This window comes from Hyla sarda, chromosome 8 (genome assembly GCF_029499605.1).
Source record: "Hyla sarda isolate aHylSar1 chromosome 8, aHylSar1.hap1, whole genome shotgun sequence".
NCBI lineage: Eukaryota > Metazoa > Chordata > Amphibia > Anura > Hylidae > Hyla > Hyla sarda.
Window position 1 is genome coordinate 118513676 of NC_079196.1, and position 21019 is coordinate 118534694.

Here is a 21019-nt window from a genome sequence, read left to right on the forward strand (position 1 = left end):
ATCCTCATGGGAGGATTATTGCACCAGGACCCTTAGCACTTTTAAAATGCCATTCAATGCCACGGGCTAGATGTAAACTGCAGATGACCATGTTGTGGTAGTTACCATGGATACCCAAGTGATGTGTGAGCTAACACATAGGCCCAACAGATTCCAAGAAGGCCAGAATCACCAGCGGCACCACCATCGATTGTCAGGTCACCCGGATTCAGCAAATACCAGAGTCCAAAATGATGCAGGTTTATACTGTTAATTTTCAGTTTATCGTTACAGTTGGTGTTATTCCATGTCGGAAGGGACGCAGCTACAGCCAGTTGGGTAACTAGAGACAGGCAGGCAGCTATGTGCAACAAAGGTAGGCGTGTTGTTTTCATATGCAGATCTGAAATATTGTCTTATATGCAAGAGGAGGAGTGATGGGGGTTCAGGCAAAAGCCAGGCTATGGATTGCATTGCTAAATGCTCCATCAGAGTGCAATGGTCGCCTGTCCTTTTTTTAAGTGATGATGTGGGTTTAGCCTGTGCTGTATGTATGTATGTATGGGTGGCTGACTGCCACCCACCCAGAGAGTGTATGGGAGTCTGGTTGGCTGCCAGCCTTCCTTCCATTCCTATGAGTAATGTGAGTGCTCATGAAGGGGACATGGTTGGGTCCACCCCTTTCCCGGTTATCCCCTCTAGGCCTTTTGGCTTAGATCAAGTGTAAAAAAAGAAAGGATCTTGCGACAGATCGCATCCTGAGGCACGTTTTTTTTTCTGTGAATACTTGCACTTGGGTGACTTGTGAGCACATACTGATACATACGTTCCCTATCTGGGGACCATAAATTAAATGGATTTTTGAGAAAGGGAGCTGATTTGGAAGCTTGCTTCTGTCGCCCTATGCATTGACCCGATGTGGCAGTATCTTCGGGTAGTGAACAGTGCACCACCCCATTCCAGTGTTAAACAAGAAAGATTCTCATTTAATCCTCCGTGGGTGAGAATTTGAGTTTGAGAATTGGAGACCAAAATGATGAGTTGCACTGACTGGTTTATGAACGTCTATTCATTTAGCATTTTAATGACCATGTTTGCACACTGATTGGTGTAAAAAAATAAAATAAAACTAAATAATAATAATCTAGCACACCTGTGCAGGTTTGACATGACATGACAGGTAGCTGTCTTGTGGGTGGTGCTGAATCCTGTTAAATGACATGAGGGTCTCATGCCTATACACAAGGGTGTGTCATTGCTGTTGCTTGACCATGCATTGGTTTCTGTGGTCAGTGAATGATAAAAACAAAATTTACCATCCATTGATGGATGGGAAATCCGCCATGAGGCATTTGTTTTTAGAAACTGCTGCTCACAACCAATGTTGCAATGGAGTGTCTCCATCTGCTGGTGGTATTGGAAAGGCATTAGTGCTATGACAGGGTCTGAAGAAGAAGAAGAAGAAGAAGACGGAAAAAAATATATATAAAAAGAAAAAGAGAGAGAGAGAGAGAGACTGACTTAGTGAGCGAGTGAGTGAGAGAGTGAGAGTGAGTGAGAGTGAATGAGTGAGTGAGTGATTGAGTGAGTGAGTGAGTGAGTGAGAACAAATGAGTTAAAGCAAGTGAGTGAGAGAGATCGAATGAATGAAAGTCTGAATGACAGAAAGAAAAAAGGATGAAGAAAGAAGCATGAAGAAAAAAAAATGTATATGGAGTTGCTGACATGAGTGCAATCTACAAAGCCGTTGAGGCTGATCCTCATGGGAGGATTATTGCACCAGGACCCTTAGCACTTTTAAAATGCCATTCAATGCCACGGGCTAGATGTAAACTGCAGATGACCATGTTGTGGTAGTTACCATGGATACCCAAGTGATGTGTGAGCTAACACATAGGCCCAACAGATTCCAAGAAGGCCAGAATCACCAGCGGCACCACCATCGATTGTCAGGTCACCCGGATTCAGCAAATACCAGAGTCCAAAATGATGCAGGTTTATACTGTTAATTTTCAGTTTATCGTTACAGTTGGTGTTATTCCATGTCGGAAGGGACGCAGCTACAGCCAGTGGGGTAACTAGAGACAGGCAGGCAGCTATGTGCAACAAAGGTAGGCGTGTTGTTTTCATATGCAGATCTGAAATATTGTCTTATATGCAAGAGGAGGAGTGATGGGGGTTCAGGCAAAAGCCAGGCTATGGATTGCATTGCTAAATGCTCCATCAGAGTGCAATGGTCGCCTGTCCTTTTTTTAAGTGATGATGTGGGTTTAGCCTGTGCTGTATGTATGTATGTATGGGTGGCTGACTGCCACCCACCCAGAGAGTGTATGGGAGTCTGGTTGGCTGCCAGCCTTCCTTCCATTCCTATGAGTAATGTGAGTGCTCATGAAGGGGACATGGTTGGGTCCACCCCTTTCCCGGTTATCCCCTCTAGGCCTTTTGGCTTAGATCAAGTGTAAAAAAAGAAAGGATCTTGCGACAGATCGCATCCTGAGGCACGTTTTTTTTTGTGTGAATACTTGCACTTGGGTGACTTGTGAGCACATACTGATACATACGTTCCCTATCTGGGGACCATAAATTAAATGGATTTTTGAGAAAGGGAGCTGATTTGGAAGCTTGCTTCTGTCGCCCTATGCATTGACCCGATGTGGCAGTATCTTCGGGTAGTGAACAGTGCACCACCCCATTCCAGTGTTAAACAAGAAAGATTCTCATTTAATCCTCCGTGGGTGAGAATTTGAGTTTGAGAATTGGAGACCAAAATGATGAGTTGCACTGACTGGTTTATGAACGTCTATTCATTTAGCGTTTTAATGACCATGTTTGCACACTGATTGGTGTAAAAAAATAAAATAAAACTAAATAATAATAATCTAGCACACCTGTGCAGGTTTGACATGACATGACAGGTAGCTGTCTTGTGGGTGGTGCTGAATCCTGTTAAATGACATGAGGGTCTCAAGCCTATACACAAGGGTGTGTCATTGCTGTTGCTTGACCATGCATTGGTTTCTGTGGTCAGTGAATGATAAAAACAAAATTTACCATCCATTGATGGATGGGAAATCCGCCATGAGGCATTTGTTTTTAGAAACTGCTGCTCACAACCAATGTTGCAATGGAGTGTCTCCATCTGCTGGTGGTATTGGAAAGGCATTAGTGCTATGACAGGGTCTGAAGAAGAAGAAGAAGAAGACGGAAAAAAATATATATAAAAAGAAAAAGAGAGAGAGAGAGAGAGACTGACTTAGTGAGCGAGTGAGTGAGAGAGTGAGAGTGAGTGAGAGTGAATGAGTGAGTGAGTGATTGAGTGAGTGAGTGAGTGAGTGAGAACAAATGAGTTAAAGCAAGTGAGTGAGAGAGATCGAATGAATGAAAGTCTGAATGACAGAAAGAAAAAAGGATGAAGAAAGAAGCATGAAGAAAAAAAAATGTATATGGAGTTGCTGACATGAGTGCAATCTACAAAGCCGTTGAGGCTGATCCTCATGGGAGGATTATTGCACCAGGATCCTTAGCACTTTTAAAATGCCATTCAATGCCACGGGCTAGATGTAAACTGCAGATGACCATGTTGTGGTAGTTACCATGGATACCCAAGTGATGTGTGAGCTAACACATAGGCCCAACAGATTCCAAGAAGGCCAGAATCACCAGCGGCACCACCATCGATTGTCAGGTCACCCGGATTCAGCAAATACCAGAGTCCAAAATGATGCAGGTTTATACTGTTAATTTTCAGTTTATCGTTACAGTTGGTGTTATTCCATGTCGGAAGGGACGCAGCTACAGCCAGTGGGGTAACTAGAGACAGGCAGGCAGCTATGTGCAACAAAGGTAGGCGTGTTGTTTTCATATGCAGATCTGAAATATTGTCTTATATGCAAGAGGAGGAGTGATGGGGGTTCAGGCAAAAGCCAGGCTATGGATTGCATTGCTAAATGCTCCATCAGAGTGCAATGGTCGCCTGTCCTTTTTTTAAGTGATGATGTGGGTTTAGCCTGTGCTGTATGTATGTATGTATGGGTGGCTGACTGCCACCCACCCAGAGAGTGTATGGGAGTCTGGTTGGCTGCCAGCCTTCCTTCCATTCCTATGAGTAATGTGAGTGCTCATGAAGGGGACATGGTTGGGTCCACCCCTTTCCCGGTTATCCCCTCTAGGCCTTTTGGCTTAGATCAAGTGTAAAAAAAAAGAAAGGATCTTGCGACAGATCGCATCCTGAGGCACGTTTTTTTTTTGTGTGAATACTTGCACTTGGGTGACTTGTGAGCACATACTGATACATACGTACCCTATCTGGGGACCATAAATTAAATGGATTTTTGAGAAAGGGAGCTGATTTGGAAGCTTGCTTCTGTCGCCCTATGCATTGACCCAATGTGGCAGTATCTTCGGGTAGTGAACAGTGCACCACCCCATTCCAGTGTTAAACAAGAAAGATTCTCATTTAATCCTCCGTGGGTGAGAATTTGAGTTTGAGAATTGGAGACCAAAATGATGAGTTGCACTGACTGGTTTATGAACGTCTATTCATTTAGCGTTTTAATGACCATGTTTGCACACTGATTGGTGTAAAAAAATAAAATAAAACTAAATAATAATAATCTAGCACACCTGTGCAGGTTTGACATGACATGACAGGTAGCTGTCTTGTGGGTGGTGCTGAATCCTGTTAAATGACATGAGGGTCTCATGCCTATACACAAGGGTGTGTCATTGCTGTTGCTTGACCATGCATTGGTTTCTGTGGTCAGTGAATGATAAAAACTAAATTTACCATCCATTGATGGATGGGAAATCCGCCATGAGGCATTTGTTTTTAGAAACTGCTGCTCACAACCAATGTTGCAATGGAGTGTCTCCATCTGCTGGTGGTATTGGAAAGGCATTAGTGCTATGACAGGGTCTGAAGAAGAAGAAGAAGAAGACGGAAAAAAATATATATAAAAAGAAAAAGAGAGAGAGAGAGAGAGACTGACTTAGTGAGCGAGTGAGTGAGAGAGTGAGAGTGAGTGAGAGTGAATGAGTGAGTGAGTGATTGAGTGAGTGAGTGAGTGAGTGAGAACAAATGAGTTAAAGCAAGTGAGTGAGAGAGATCGAATGAATGAAAGTCTGAATGACAGAAAGAAAAAAGGATGAAGAAAGAAGCATGAAGAAAAAAAAATGTATATGGAGTTGCTGACATGAGTGCAATCTACAAAGCCGTTGAGGCTGATCCTCATGGGAGGATTATTGCACCAGGACCCTTAGCACTTTTAAAATGCCATTCAATGCCACGGGCTAGATGTAAACTGCAGATGACCATGTTGTGGTAGTTACCATGGATACCCAAGTGATGTGTGAGCTAACACATAGGCCCAACAGATTCCATGAAGGCCAGAATCACCAGCGGCACCACCATCGATTGTCAGGTCACCCGGATTCAGCAAATACCAGAGTCCAAAATGATGCAGGTTTATACTGTTAATTTTCAGTTTATCGTTACAGTTGGTGTTATTCCATGTCGGAAGGGACGCAGCTACAGCCAGTGGGGTAACTAGAGACAGGCAGGCAGCTATGTGCAACAAAGGTAGGCGTGTTGTTTTCATATGCAGATCTGAAATATTGTCTTATATGCAAGAGGAGGAGTGATGGGGGTTCAGGCAAAAGCCAGGCTATGGATTGCATTGCTAAATGCTCCATCAGAGTGCAATGGTCGCCTGTCCTTTTTTTAAGTGATGATGTGGGTTTAGCCTGTGCTGTATGTATGTATGTATGGGTGGCTGACTGCCACCCACCCAGAGAGTGTATGGGAGGCTGGTTGGCTGCCAGCCTTCCTTCCATTCCTATGAGTAATGTGAGTGCTCATGAAGGGGACATGGTTGGGTCCACCCCTTTCCCGGTTATCCCCTCTAGGCCTTTTGGCTTAGATCAAGTGTAAAAAAAGAAAGGATCTTGCGACAGATCGCATCCTGAGGCACGTTTTTTTTTGTGTGAATACTTGCACTTGGGTGACTTGTGAGCACATACTGATACATACGTTCCCTATCTGGGGACCATAAATTAAATGGATTTTTGAGAAAGGGAGCTGATTTGGAAGCTTGCTTCTGTCGCCCTATGCATTGACCCGATGTGGCAGTATCTTCGGGTAGTGAACAGTGCACCACCCCATTCCAGTGTTAAACAAGAAAGATTCTCATTTAATCCTCCGTGGGTGAGAATTTGAGTTTGAGAATTGGAGACCAAAATGATGAGTTGCACTGACTGGTTTATGAACGTCTATTCATTTAGCGTTTTAATGACCATGTTTGCACACTGATTGGTGTAAAAAAATAAAATAAAACTAAATAATAATAATCTAGCACACCTGTGCAGGTTTGACATGACATGACAGGTAGCTGTCTTGTGGGTGGTGCTGAATCCTGTTAAATGACATGAGGGTCTCATGCCTATACACAAGGGTGTGTCATTGCTGTTGCTTGACCATGCATTGGTTTCTGTGGTCAGTGAATGATAAAAACAAAATTTACCATCCATTGATGGATGGGAAATCCGCCATGAGGCATTTGTTTTTATAAACTGCTGCTCACAACCAATGTTGCAATGGAGTGTCTCCATCTGCTGGTGGTATTGGAAAGGCATTAGTGCTATGACAGGGTCTGAAGAAGAAGAAAAAGAAGACGGAAAAAAATATATATAAAAAGAAAAAGAGAGAGAGAGAGACTGACTTAGTGAGCGAGTGAGTGAGAGAGTGAGAGTGAGTGAGAGTGAATGAGTGAGTGAGTGATTGAGTGAGTGAGTGAGTGAGAACAAATGAGTTAAAGCAAGTGAGTGAGAGAGATCGAATGAATGAAAGTCTGAATGACAGAAAGAAAAAAGGATGAAGAAAGAAGCATGAAGAAAAAAAAATGTATATGGAGTTGCTGACATGAGTGCAATCTACAAAGCCGTTGAGGCTGATCCTCATGGGAGGATTATTGCACCAGGACCCTTAGCACTTTTAAAATGCCATTCAATGCCACGGGCTAGATGTAAACTGCAGATGACCATGTTGTGGTAGTTACCATGGATACCCAAGTGATGTGTGAGCTAACACATAGGCCCAACAGATTCCAAGAAGGCCAGAATCACCAGCGGCACCACCATCGATTGTCAGGTCACCCGGATTCAGCAAATACCAGAGTCCAAAATGATGCAGGTTTATACTGTTAATTTTCAGTTTATCGTTACAGTTGGTGTTATTCCATGTCGGAAGGGACGCAGCTACAGCCAGTGGGGTAACTAGAGACAGGCAGGCAGCTATGTGCAACAAAGGTAGGCGTGTTGTTTTCATATGCAGATCTGAAATATTGTCTTATATGCAAGAGGAGGAGTGATGGGGGTTCAGGCAAAAGCCAGGCTATGGATTGCATTGCTAAATGCTCCATCAGAGTGCAATGGTCGCCTGTCCTTTTTTTAAGTGATGATGTGGGTTTAGCCTGTGCTGTATGTATGTATGTATGGGTGGCTGACTGCCACCCACCCAGAGAGTGTATGGGAGTCTGGTTGGCTGCCAGCCTTCCTTCCATTCCTATGAGTAATGTGAGTGCTCATGAAGGGGACATGGTTGGGTCCACCCCTTTCCCGGTTATCCCCTCTAGGCCTTTTGGCTTAGATCAAGTGTAAAAAAAGAAAGGATCTTGCGACAGATCGCATCCTGAGGCACGTTTTTTTTTGTGTGAATACTTGCACTTGGGTGACTTGTGAGCACATACTGATACATACGTTCCCTATCTGGGGACCATAAATTAAATGGATTTTTGAGAAAGGGAGCTGATTTGGAAGCTTGCTTCTGTCGCCCTATGCATTGACCCGATGTGGCAGTATCTTCGGGTAGTGAACAGTGCACCACCCCATTCCAGTGTTAAACAAGAAAGATTCTCATTTAATCCTCCGTGGGTGAGAATTTGAGTTTGAGAATTGGAGACCAAAATGATGAGTTGCACTGACTGGTTTATGAACGTCTATTCATTTAGCGTTTTAATGACCATGTTTGCACACTGATTGGTGTAAAAAAATAAAATAAAACTAAATAATAATAATCTAGCACACCTGTGCAGGTTTGACATGACATGACAGGTAGCTGTCTTGTGGGTGGTGCTGAATCCTGTTAAATGACATGAGGGTCTCATGCCTATACACAAGGGTGTGTCATTGCTGTTGCTTGACCATGCATTGGTTTCTGTGGTCAGTGAATGATAAAAACAAAATTTACCATCCATTCATGGATGGGAAATCCGCCATGAGGCATTTGTTTTTAGAAACTGCTGCTCACAACCAATGTTGCAATGGAGTGTCTCCATCTGCTGGTGGTATTGGAAAGGCATTAGTGCTATGACAGGGTCTGAAGAAGAAGAAGAAGAAGACGGAAAAAAATATATATAAAAAGAAAAAGAGAGAGAGAGAGAGAGACTGACTTAGTGAGCGAGTGAGTGAGAGAGTGAGAGTGAGTGAGAGTGAATGAGTGAGTGAGTGATTGAGTGAGTGAGTGAGTGAGAACAAATGAGTTAAAGCAAGTGAGTGAGAGAGATCGAATGAATGAAAGTCTGAATGACAGAAAGAAAAAAGGCTGAAGAAAGAAGCATGAAGAAAAAAAAATGTATATGGAGTTGCTGACATGAGTGCAATCTACAAAGCCGTTGAGGCTGATCCTCATGGGAGGATTATTGCACCAGGACCCTTAGCACTTTTAAAATGCCATTCAATGCCACGGGCTAGATGTAAACTGCAGATGACCATGTTGTGGTAGTTACCATGGATACCCAAGTGATGTGTGAGCTAACACATAGGCCCAACAGATTCCAAGAAGGCCAGAATCACCAGCGGCACCACCATCGATTGTCAGGTCACCCGGATTCAGCAAATACCAGAGTCCAAAAATGATGCAGGTTTATACTGTTAATTTTCAGTTTATCGTTACAGTTGGTGTTATTCCATGTCGGAAGGGACGCAGCTACAGCCAGTGGGGTAACTAGAGACAGGCAGGCAGCTATGTGCAACAAAGGTAGGCGTGTTGTTTTCATATGCAGATCTGAAATATTGTCTTATATGCAAGAGGAGGAGTGATGGGGGTTCAGGCAAAAGCCAGGCTATGGATTGCATTGCTAAATGCTCCATCAGAGTGCAATGGTCGCCTGTCCTTTTTTTAAGTGATGATGTGGGTTTAGCCTGTGCTGTATGTATGTATGTATGGGTGGCTGACTGCCACCCACCCAGAGAGTGTATGGGAGTCTGGTTGGCTGCCAGCCTTCCTTCCATTCCTATGAGTAATGTGAGTGCTCATGAAGGGGACATGGTTGGGTCCACCCCTTTCCCAGTTATCCCCTCTAGGCCTTTTGGCTTAGATCAAGTGTAAAAAAAGAAAGGATCTTGCGACAGATCGCATCCTGAGGCACGTTTTTTTTTGTGTGAATACTTGCACTTGGGTGACTTGTGAGCACATACTGATACATACGTTCCCTATCTGGGGACCATAAATTAAATGGATTTTTGAGAAAGGGAGCTGATTTGGAAGCTTGCTTCTGTCGCCCTATGCATTGACCCGATGTGGCAGTATCTTCGGGTAGTGAACAGTGCACCACCCCATTCCAGTGTTAAACAAGAAAGATTCTCATTTAATCCTCCGTGGGTGAGAATTTGAGTTTGAGAATTGGAGACCAAAATGATGAGTTGCACTGACTGGTTTATGAACGTCTATTCATTTAGCGTTTTAATGACCATGTTTGCACACTGATTGGTGTAAAAAAATAAAATAAAACTAAATAATAATAATCTAGCACACCTGTGCAGGTTTGACATGACATGACAGGTAGCTGTCTTGTGGGTGGTGCTGAATCCTGTTAAATGACATGAGGGTCTCATGCCTATACACAAGGGTGTGTCATTGCTGTTGCTTGACCATGCATTGGTTTCTGTGGTCAGTGAATGATAAAAACAAAATTTACCATCCATTGATGGATGGGAAATCCGCCATGAGGCATTTGTTTTTAGAAACTGCTGCTCACAACCAATGTTGCAATGGAGTGTCTCCATCTGCTGGTGGTATTGGAAAGGCATTAGTGCTATGACAGGGTCTGAAGAAGAAGAAGAAGAAGACGGAAAAAAATATATATAAAAAGAAAAAGAGAGAGAGAGAGACTGACTTAGTGAGCGAGTGAGTGAGAGAGTGAGAGTGAGTGAGAGTGAATGAGTGAGTGAGTGATTGAGTGAGTGAGTGAGTGAGAACAAATGAGTTAAAGCAAGTGAGTGAGAGAGATCGAATGAATGAAAGTCTGAATGACAGAAAGAAAAAAGGATGAAGAAAGAAGCATGAAGAAAAAAAAATGTATATGGAGTTGCTGACATGAGTGCAATCTACAAAGCCGTTGAGGCTGATCCTCATGGGAGGATTATTGCACCAGGACCCTTAGCACTTTTAAAATGCCATTCAATGCCACGGGCTAGATGTAAACTGCAGATGACCATGTTGTGGTAGTTACCATGGATACCCAAGTGATGTGTGAGCTAACACATAGGCCCAACAGATTCCAAGAAGGCCAGAATCACCAGCGGCACCACCATCGATTGTCAGGTCACCCGGATTCAGCAAATACCAGAGTCCAAAATGATGCAGGTTTATACTGTTAATTTTCAGTTTATCGTTACAGTTGGTGTTATTCCATGTCGGAAGGGACGCAGCTACAGCCAGTGGGGTAACTAGAGACAGGCAGGCAGCTATGTGCAACAAAGGTAGGCGTGTTGTTTTCATATGCAGATCTGAAATATTGTCTTATATGCAAGAGGAGGAGTGATGGGGGTTCAGGCAAAAGCCAGGCTATGGATTGCATTGCTAAATGCTCCATCAGAGTGCAATGGTCGCCTGTCCTTTTTTTAAGTGATGATGTGGGTTTAGCCTGTGCTGTATGTATGTATGTATGGGTGGCTGACTGCCACCCACCCAGAGAGTGTATGGGAGTCTGGTTGGCTGCCAGCCTTCCTTCCATTCCTATGAGTAATGTGAGTGCTCATGAAGGGGACATGGTTGGGTCCACCCCTTTCCCGGTTATCCCCTCTAGGCCTTTTGGCTTAGATCAAGTGTAAAAAAAGAAAGGATCTTGCGACAGATCGCATCCTGAGGCACGTTTTTTTTTGTGTGAATACTTGCACTTGGGTGACTTGTGAGCACATACTGATACATACGTTTCCTATCTGGGGACCATAAATTAAATGGATTTTTGAGAAAGGGAGCTGATTTGGAAGCTTGCTTCTGACGCCCTATGCATTGACCCGATGTGGCAGTATCTTCGGGTAGTGAACAGTGCACCACCCCATTCCAGTGTTAAACAAGAAAGATTCTCATTTAATCCTCCGTGGGTGAGAATTTGAGTTTGAGAATTGGAGACCAAAATGATGAGTTGCACTGACTGGTTTATGAACGTCTATTCATTTAGCGTTTTAATGACCATGTTTGCACACTGATTGGTGTAAAAAAATAAAATAAAACTAAATAATAATAATCTAGCACACCTGTGCAGGTTTGACATGACATGACAGGTAGCTGTCTTGTGGGTGGTGCTGAATCCTGTTAAATGACATGAGGGTCTCATGCCTATACACAAGGGTGTGTCATTGCTGTTGCTTGACCATGCATTGGTTTCTGTGGTCAGTGAATGATAAAAACAAAATTTACCATCCATTGATGGATGGGAAATCCGCCATGAGGCATTTGTTTTTAGAAACTGCTGCTCACAACCAATGTTGCAATGGAGTGTCTCCATCTGCTGGTGGTATTGGAAAGGCATTAGTGCTATGACAGGGTCTGAAGAAGAAGAAGAAGAAGAAGAAGAAGACGGAAAAAAATATATATAAAAAGAAAAATAGAGAGAGAGAGAGACTGACTTAGTGAGCGAGTGAGTGAGAGAGTGAGAGTGAGTGAGAGTGAATGAGTGAGTGAGTGATTGAGTGAGTGAGTGAGTGAGTGAGAACAAATGAGTTAAAGCAAGTGAGTGAGAGAGATCGAATGAATGAAAGTCTGAATGACAGAAAGAAAAAAGGATGAAGAAAGAAGCATGAAGAAAAAAAAATGTATATGGAGTTGCTGACATGAGTGCAATCTACAAAGCCGTTGAGGCTGATCCTCATGGGAGGATTATTGCACCAGGACCCTTAGCACTTTTAAAATGCCATTCAATGCCACGGGCTAGATGTAAACTGCTGATGACCATGTTGTGGTAGTTACCATGGATACCCAAGTGATGTGTGAGCTAACACATAGGCCCAACAGATTCCAAGAAGGCCAGAATCACCAGCGGCACCACCATCGATTGTCAGGTCACCCGGATTCAGCAAATACCAGAGTCCAAAATGATGCAGGTTTATACTGTTAATTTTCAGTTTATCGTTACAGTTGGTGTTATTCCATGTCGGAAGGGACGCAGCTACAGCCAGTGGGGTAACTAGAGACAGGCAGGCAGCTATGTGCAACAAAGGTAGGCGTGTTGTTTTCATATGCAGATCTGAAATATTGTCTTATATGCAAGAGGAGGAGTGATGGGGGTTCAGGCAAAAGCCAGGCTATGGATTGCATTGCTAAATGCTCCATCAGAGTGCAATGGTCGCCTGTCCTTTTTTTAAGTGATGATGTGGGTTTAGCCTGTGCTGTATGTATGTATGTATGTATGGGTGGCTGACTGCCACTCACCCAGAGAGTGTATGGGAGTCTGGTTGGCTGCCAGCCTTCCTTCCATTCCTATGAGTAATGTGAGTGCTCATGAAGGGGACATGGTTGGGTCCACCCCTTTCCCGGTTATCCCCTCTAGGCCTTTTGGCTTAGATCAAGTGTAAAAAAAGAAAGGATCTTGCGACAGATCGCATCCTGAGGCACGTTTTTTTTTGTGTGAATACTTGCACTTGGGTGACTTGTGAGCACATACTGATACATACGTTCCCTATCTGGGGACCATAAATTAAATGGATTTTTGAGAAAGGGAGCTGATTTGGAAGCTTGCTTCTGACGCCCTATGCATTGACCCGATGTGGCAGTATCTTCGGGTAGTGAACAGTGCACCACCCCATTCCAGTGTTAAACAAGAAAGATTCTCATTTAATCCTCCGTGGGTGAGAATTTGAGTTTGAGAATTGGAGACCAAAATGATGAGTTGCACTGACTGGTTTATGAACGTCTATTCATTTAGCGTTTTAATGACCATGTTTGCACACTGATTGGTGTAAAAAAATAAAATAAAACTAAATAATAATAATCTAGCACACCTGTGCAGGTTTGACATGACATGACAGGTAGCTGTCTTGTGGGTGGTGCTGAATCCTGTTAAATGACATGAGGGTCTCATGCCTATACACAAGGGTGTGTCATTGCTGTTGCTTGACCATGCATTGGTTTCTGTGGTCAGTGAATGATAAAAACAAAATTTACCATCCATTGATGGATGGGAAATCCGCCATGAGGCATTTGTTTTTAGAAACTGCTGCTCACAACCAATGTTGCAATGGAGTGTCTCCATCTGCTGGTGGTATTGGAAAGGCATTAGTGCTATGACAGGGTCTGAAGAAGAAGAAGAAGAAGAAGAAGAAGACGGAAAAAAATATATATAAAAAGAAAAAGAGAGAGAGAGAGAGAGACTGACTTAGTGAGCGAGTGAGTGAGAGAGTGAGAGTGAGTGAGAGTGAATGAGTGAGTGAGTGATTGAGTGAGTGAGTGAGTGAGAACAAATGAGTTAAAGCAAGTGAGTGAGAGAGATCGAATGAATGAAAGTCTGAATGACAGAAAGAAAAAAGGATGAAGAAAGAAGCATGAAGAAAAAAAAATGTATATGGAGTTGCTGACATGAGTGCAATCTACAAAGCCGTTGAGGCTGATCCTCATGGGAGGATTATTGCACCAGGACCCTTAGCACTTTTAAAATGCCATTCAATGCCACGGGCTAGATGTAAACTGCAGATGACCATGTTGTGGTAGTTACCATGGATACCCAAGTGATGTGTGAGCTAACACATAGGCCCAACAGATTCCAAGAAGGCCAGAATCACCAGCGGCACCACCATCGATTGTCAGGTCACCCGGATTCAGCAAATACCAGAGTCCAAAATGATGCAGGTTTATACTGTTAATTTTCAGTTTATCGTTACAGTTGGTGTTATTCCATGTCGGAAGGGACGCAGCTACAGCCAGTGGGGTAACTAGAGACAGGCAGGCAGCTATGTGCAACAAAGGTAGGCGTGTTGTTTTCATATGCAGATCTGAAATATTGTCTTATATGCAAGAGGAGGAGTGATGGGGGTTCAGGCAAAAGCCAGGCTATGGATTGCATTGCTAAATGCTCCATCAGAGTGCAATGGTCGCCTGTCCTTTTTTTAAGTGATGATGTGGGTTTAGCCTGTGCTGTATGTATGTATGTATGGGTGGCTGACTGCCACCCACCCAGAGAGTGTATGGGAGTCTGGTTGGCTGCCAGCCTTCCTTCCATTCCTATGAGTAATGTGAGTGCTCATGAAGGGGACATGGTTGGGTCCACCCCTTTCCCGGTTATCCCCTCTAGGCCTTTTGGCTTAGATCAAGTGTAAAAAAAGAAAGGATCTTGCGACAGATCGCATCCTGAGGCACGTTTTTTTTTGTGTGAATACTTGCACTTGGGTGACTTGTGAGCACATACTGATACATACGTTTCCTATCTGGGGACCATAAATTAAATGGATTTTTGAGAAAGGGAGCTGATTTGGAAGCTTGCTTCTGACGCCCTATGCATTGACCCGATGTGGCAGTATCTTCGGGTAGTGAACAGTGCACCACCCCATTCCAGTGTTAAACAAGAAAGATTCTCATTTAATCCTCCGTGGGTGAGAATTTGAGTTTGAGAATTGGAGACCAAAATGATGAGTTGCACTGACTGGTTTATGAACGTCTATTCATTTAGCGTTTTAATGACCATGTTTGCACACTGATTGGTGTAAAAAAATAAAATAAAACTAAATAATAATAATCTAGCACACCTGTGCAGGTTTGACATGACATGACAGGTAGCTGTCTTGTGGGTGGTGCTGAATCCTGTTAAATGACATGAGGGTCTCATGCCTATACACAAGGGTGTGTCATTGCTGTTGCTTGACCATGCATTGGTTTCTGTGGTCAGTGAATGATAAAAACAAAATTTACCATCCATTGATGGATGGGAAATCCGCCATGAGGCATTTGTTTTTAGAAACTGCTGCTCACAACCAATGTTGCAATGGAGTGTCTCCATCTGCTGGTGGTATTGGAAAGGCATTAGTGCTATGACAGGGTCTGAAGAAGAAGAAGAAGAAGAAGAAGAAGACGGAAAAAAATATATATAAAAAGAAAAATAGAGAGAGAGAGAGACTGACTTAGTGAGCGAGTGAGTGAGAGAGTGAGAGTGAGTGAGAGTGAATGAGTGAGTGAGTGATTGAGTGAGTGAGTGAGTGAGTGAGAACAAATGAGTTAAAGCAAGTGAGTGAGAGAGATCGAATGAATGAAAGTCTGAATGACAGAAAGAAAAAAGGATGAAGAAAGAAGCATGAAGAAAAAAAAATGTATATGGAGTTGCTGACATGAGTGCAATCTACAAAGCCGTTGAGGCTGATCCTCATGGGAGGATTATTGCACCAGGACCCTTAGCACTTTTAAAATGCCATTCAATGCCACGGGCTAGATGTAAACTGCTGATGACCATGTTGTGGTAGTTACCATGGATACCCAAGTGATGTGTGAGCTAACACATAGGCCCAACAGATTCCAAGAAGGCCAGAATCACCAGCGGCACCACCATCGATTGTCAGGTCACCCGGATTCAGCAAATACCAGAGTCCAAAATGATGCAGGTTTATACTGTTAATTTTCAGTTTATCGTTACAGTTGGTGTTATTCCATGTCGGAAGGGACGCAGCTACAGCCAGTGGGGTAACTAGAGACAGGCAGGCAGCTATGTGCAACAAAGGTAGGCGTGTTGTTTTCATATGCAGATCTGAAATATTGTCTTATATGCAAGAGGAGGAGTGATGGGGGTTCAGGCAAAAGCCAGGCTATGGATTGCATTGCTAAATGCTCCATCAGAGTGCAATGGTCGCCTGTCCTTTTTTTAAGTGATGATGTGGGTTTAGCCTGTGCTGTATGTATGTATGTATGTATGGGTGGCTGACTGCCACTCACCCAGAGAGTGTATGGGAGTCTGGTTGGCTGCCAGCCTTCCTTCCATTCCTATGAGTAATGTGAGTGCTCATGAAGGGGACATGGTTGGGTCCACCCCTTTCCCGGTTATCCCCTCTAGGCCTTTTGGCTTAGATCAAGTGTAAAAAAAGAAAGGATCTTGCGACAGATCGCATCCTGAGGCACGTTTTTTTTTTGTGTGAATACTTGCACTTGGGTGACTTGTGAGCACATACTGATACATACGTTCCCTATCTGGGGACCATAAATTAAATGGATTTTTGAGAAAGGGAGCTGATTTGGAAGCTTGCTTCTGACGCCCTATGCATTGACCCGATGTGGCAGTATCTTCGGGTAGTGAACAGTGCACCACCCCATTCCAGTGTTAAACAAGAAAGATTCTCATTTAATCCTCCGTGGGTGAGAATTTGAGTTTGAGAATTGGAGACCAAAATGATGAGTTGCACTGACTGGTTTATGAACGTCTATTCATTTAGCGTTTTAATGACCATGTTTGCACACTGATTGGTGTAAAAAAATAAAATAAAACTAAATAATAATAATCTAGCACACCTGTGCAGGTTTGACATGACATGACAGGTAGCTGTCTTGTGGGTGGTGCTGAATCCTGTTAAATGACATGAGGGTCTCATGCCTATACACAAGGGTGTGTCATTGCTGTTGCTTGACCATGCATTGGTTTCTGTGGTCAGTGAATGATAAAAACAAAATTTACCATCCATTGATGGATGGGAAATCCGCCATGAGGCATTTGTTTTTAGAAACTGCTGCTCACAACCAATGTTGCAATGGAGTGTCTCCATCTGCTGGTGGTATTGGAAAGGCATTAGTGCTATGACAGGGTCTGAAGAAGAAGAAGAAGAAGAAGAAGAAGACGGAAAAAAATATATATAAAAAGAAAAAGAGAGAGAGAGAGAGAGACTGACTTAGTGAGCGAGTGAGTGAGAGAGTGAGAGTGAGTGAGAGTGAATGAGTGAGTGAGTGATTGAGTGAGTGAGTGAGAACAAATGAGTTAAAGCAAGTGAGTGAGAGAGATCGAATGAATGAAAGTCTGAATGACAGAAAGAAAAAAGGATGAAGAAAGAAGCATGAAGAAAAAAAAATGTATATGGAGTTGCTGACATGAGTGCAATCTACAAAGCCGTTGAGGCTGATCCTCATGGGAGGATTATTGCACCAGGACCCTTAGCACTTTTAAAATGCCATTCAATGCCACGGGCTAGATGTAAACTGCAGATGACCATGTTGTGGTAGTTACCATGGATACCCAAGTGATGTGTGAGCTAACACATAGGCCCAACAGATTCCAAGAAGGCCAGAATCACCAGCGGCACCACCATCGATTGTCAGGTCACCCGGATTCAGCAAATACCAGAGTCCAAAATGATGCAGGTTTATACTGTTAATTTTCAGTTTATCGTTACAGTTGGTGTTATTCCATGTCGGAAGGGACGCAGCTACAGCCAGTGGGGTAACTAGAGACAGGCAGGCAGCTATGTGCAACAAAGGTAGGCGTGTTGTTTTCATATGCAGATCTGAAATATTGTCTTATATGCAAGAGGAGGAGTGATGGGGGTTCAGGCAAAAGCCAGGCTATGGATTGCATTGCTAAATGCTCCATCAGAGTGCAATGGTCGCCTGTCCTTTTTTTAAGTGATGATGTGGGTTTAGCCTGTGCTGTATGTATGTATGTATGGGTGGCTGACTGCCACCCACCCAGAGAGTGTATGGGAGTCTGGTTGGCTGCCAGCCTTCCTTCCATTCCTATGAGTAATGTGAGTGCTCATGAAGGGGACATGGTTGGGTCCACCCCTTTCCCGGTTATCCCCTCTAGGCCTTTTGGCTTAGATCAAGTGTAAAAAAAGAAAGGATCTTGCGACAGATCGCATCCTGAGGCACGTTTTTTTTTGTGTGAATACTTGCACTTGGGTGACTTGTGAGCACATACTGATACATACGTTTCCTATCTGGGGACCATAAATTAAATGGATTTTTGAGAAAGGGAGCTGATTTGGAAGCTTGCTTCTGACGCCCTATGCATTGACCCGATGTGGCAGTATCTTCGGGTAGTGAACAGTGCACCACCCCATTCCAGTGTTAAACAAGAAAGATTCTCATTTAATCCTCCGTGGGTGAGAATTTGAGTTTGAGAATTGGAGACCAAAATGATGAGTTGCACTGACTGGTTTATGAACGTCTATTCATTTAGCGTTTTAATGACCATGTTTGCACACTGATTGGTGTAAAAAAATAAAATAAAACTAAATAATAATAATCTAGCACACCTGTGCAGGTTTGACATGACATGACAGGTAGCTGTCTTGTGGGTGGTGCTGAATCCTGTTAAATGACATGAGGGTCTCATGCCTATACACAAGGGTGTGTCATTGCTGTTGCTTGACCATGCATTGGTTTCTGTGGTCAGTGAATGATAAAAACAAAATTTACCATCCATTGATGGATGGGAAATCCGCCATGAGGCATTTGTTTTTAGAAACTGCTGCTCACAACCAATGTTGCAATGGAGTGTCTCCATCTGCTGGTGGTATTGGAAAGGCATTAGTGCTATGACAGGGTCTGAAGAAGAAGAAGAAGAAGAAGAAGAAGACGGAAAAAAATATATATAAAAAGAAAAATAGAGAGAGAGAGAGACTGACTTAGTGAGCGAGTGAGTGAGAGAGTGAGAGTGAGTGAGAGTGAATGAGTGAGTGAGTGATTGAGTGAGTGAGTGAGTGAGTGAGAACAAATGAGTTAAAGCAAGTGAGTGAGAGAGATCGAATGAATGAAAGTCTGAATGACAGAAAGAAAAAAGGATGAAGAAAGAAGCATGAAGAAAAAAAAATGTATATGGAGTTGCTGACATGAGTGCAATCTACAAAGCCGTTGAGGCTGATCCTCATGGGAGGATTATTGCACCAGGACCCTTAGCACTTTTAAAATGCCATTCAATGCCACGGGCTAGATGTAAACTGCTGATGACCATGTTGTGGTAGTTACCATGGATACCCAAGTGATGTGTGAGCTAACACATAGGCCCAACAGATTCCAAGAAGGCCAGAATCACCAGCGGCACCACCATCGATTGTCAGGTCACCCGGATTCAGCAAATACCAGAGTCCAAAATGATGCAGGTTTATACTGTTAATTTTCAGTTTATCGTTACAGTTGGTGTTATTCCATGTCGGAAGGGACGCAGCTACAGCCAGTGGGGTAACTAGAGACAGGCAGGCAGCTATGTGCAACAAAGGTAGGCGTGTTGTTTTCATATGCAGATCTGAAATATTGTCTTATATGCAAGAGGAGGAGTGATGGGGGTTCAGGCAAAAGCCAGGCTATGGATTGCATTGCTAAATGCTCCATCAGAGTGCAATGGTCGCCTGTCCTTTTTTTAAGTGATGATGTGGGTTTAGCCTGTGCTGTATGTATGTATGTATGTATGGGTGGCTGACTGCCACTCACCCAGAGAGTGTATGGGAGTCTGGTTGGCTGCCAGCCTTCCTTCCATTCCTATGAGTAATGTGAGTGCTCATGAAGGGGACATGGTTGGGTCCACCCCTTTCCCGGTTATCCCCTCTAGGCCTTTTGGCTTAGATCAAGTGTAAAAAAAGAAAGGATCTTGCGACAGATCGCATCCTGAGGCACGTTTTTTTTTGTGTGAATACTTGCACTTGGGTGACTTGTGAGCACATACTGATACATACGTTCCCTATCTGGGGACCATAAATTAAATGGATTTTTGAGAAAGGGAGCTGATTTGGAAGCTTGCTTCTGACGCCCTATGCATTGACCCGATGTGGCAGTATCTTCGGGTAGTGAACAGTGCACCACCCCATTCCAGTGTTAAACAAGAAAGATTCTCATTTAATCCTCCGTGGGTGAGAATTTGAGTTTGAGAATTGGAGACCAAAATGATGAGTTGCACTGACTGGTTTATGAACGTCTATTCATTTAGCGTTTTAATGACCATGTTTGCACACTGATTGGTGTAAAAAAATAAAATAAAACTAAATAATAATAATCTAGCACACCTGTGCAGGTTTGACATGACATGACAGGTAGCTGTCTTGTGGGTGGTGCTGAATCCTGTTAAATGACATGAGGGTCTCATGCCTATACACAAGGGTGTGTCATTGCTGTTGCTTGACCATGCATTGGTTTCTGTGGTCAGTGAATGATAAAAACAAAATTTACCATCCATTGATGGATGGGAAATCCGCCATGAGGCATTTGTTTTTAGAAACTGCTGCTCACAACCAATGTTGCAATGGAGTGTCTCCATCTGCTGGTGGTATTGGAAAGGCATTAGTGCTATGACAGGGTCTGAAGAAGAAGAAGAAGAAGAAGAAGAAGAAGACGGAAAAAAATATATATAAAAAGAAAAAGAGAGAGAGAGAGAGAGACTGACTTAGTGAGCGAGTGAGTGAGAGAGTGAGAGTGAGTGAGAGTGAATGAGTGAGTGAGTGATTGAGTGAGTGAGTGAGTGAGTGAGAACAAATGAGTTAAAGCAAGTGAGTGAGAGAGATCGAATGAATGAAAGTCTGAATGACAGAAAGAAAAAAGGATGAAGAAAGAAGCATGAAGAAAAAAAAATGTATATGGAGTTGCTGACATGAGTGCAATCTACAAAGCCGTTGAGGCTGATCCTCATGGGAGGATTATTGCACCAGGACCCTTAGCACTTTTAAAATGCCATTCAATGCCACGGGCTAGATGTAAACTGCAGATGACCATGTTGTGGTAGTTACCATGGATACCCAAGTGATGTGTGAGCTAACACATAGGCCCAACAGATTCCATGAAGGCCAGAATCACCAGCGGCACCACCATCGATTGTCA

The 21019-nt window shown here is 43.3% G+C and overlaps 12 pseudogenes; all 12 read left to right on the forward strand.

Annotated features, from left to right (window-relative positions):
* The first annotated feature begins 670 nt into the window (after nt 1–670).
* On the forward strand, nt 671–934 carry LOC130289664 (U2 spliceosomal RNA; annotated as a pseudogene).
* Nucleotides 935–2405: 1471 nt separating this feature from the next.
* On the forward strand, nt 2406–2669 carry LOC130287554 (U2 spliceosomal RNA; annotated as a pseudogene).
* A 1468-nt stretch (nt 2670–4137) lies between these two features.
* LOC130289890 (U2 spliceosomal RNA) lies at nt 4138–4404 on the forward strand (annotated as a pseudogene).
* A 1468-nt stretch (nt 4405–5872) lies between these two features.
* Nucleotides 5873–6136, forward strand: LOC130287556 (U2 spliceosomal RNA; annotated as a pseudogene).
* A 1460-nt stretch (nt 6137–7596) lies between these two features.
* On the forward strand, nt 7597–7860 carry LOC130287557 (U2 spliceosomal RNA; annotated as a pseudogene).
* A 1465-nt stretch (nt 7861–9325) lies between these two features.
* Nucleotides 9326–9589, forward strand: LOC130287558 (U2 spliceosomal RNA; annotated as a pseudogene).
* A 1460-nt stretch (nt 9590–11049) lies between these two features.
* LOC130289436 (U2 spliceosomal RNA) lies at nt 11050–11313 on the forward strand (annotated as a pseudogene).
* Nucleotides 11314–12792: 1479 nt separating this feature from the next.
* Nucleotides 12793–13056, forward strand: LOC130288762 (U2 spliceosomal RNA; annotated as a pseudogene).
* Nucleotides 13057–14529: 1473 nt separating this feature from the next.
* LOC130289438 (U2 spliceosomal RNA) lies at nt 14530–14793 on the forward strand (annotated as a pseudogene).
* A 1479-nt stretch (nt 14794–16272) lies between these two features.
* On the forward strand, nt 16273–16537 carry LOC130288776 (U2 spliceosomal RNA; annotated as a pseudogene).
* Nucleotides 16538–18006: 1469 nt separating this feature from the next.
* On the forward strand, nt 18007–18270 carry LOC130289439 (U2 spliceosomal RNA; annotated as a pseudogene).
* Nucleotides 18271–19749: 1479 nt separating this feature from the next.
* LOC130288763 (U2 spliceosomal RNA) lies at nt 19750–20013 on the forward strand (annotated as a pseudogene).
* Nucleotides 20014–21019: the final 1006 nt, after the last annotated feature.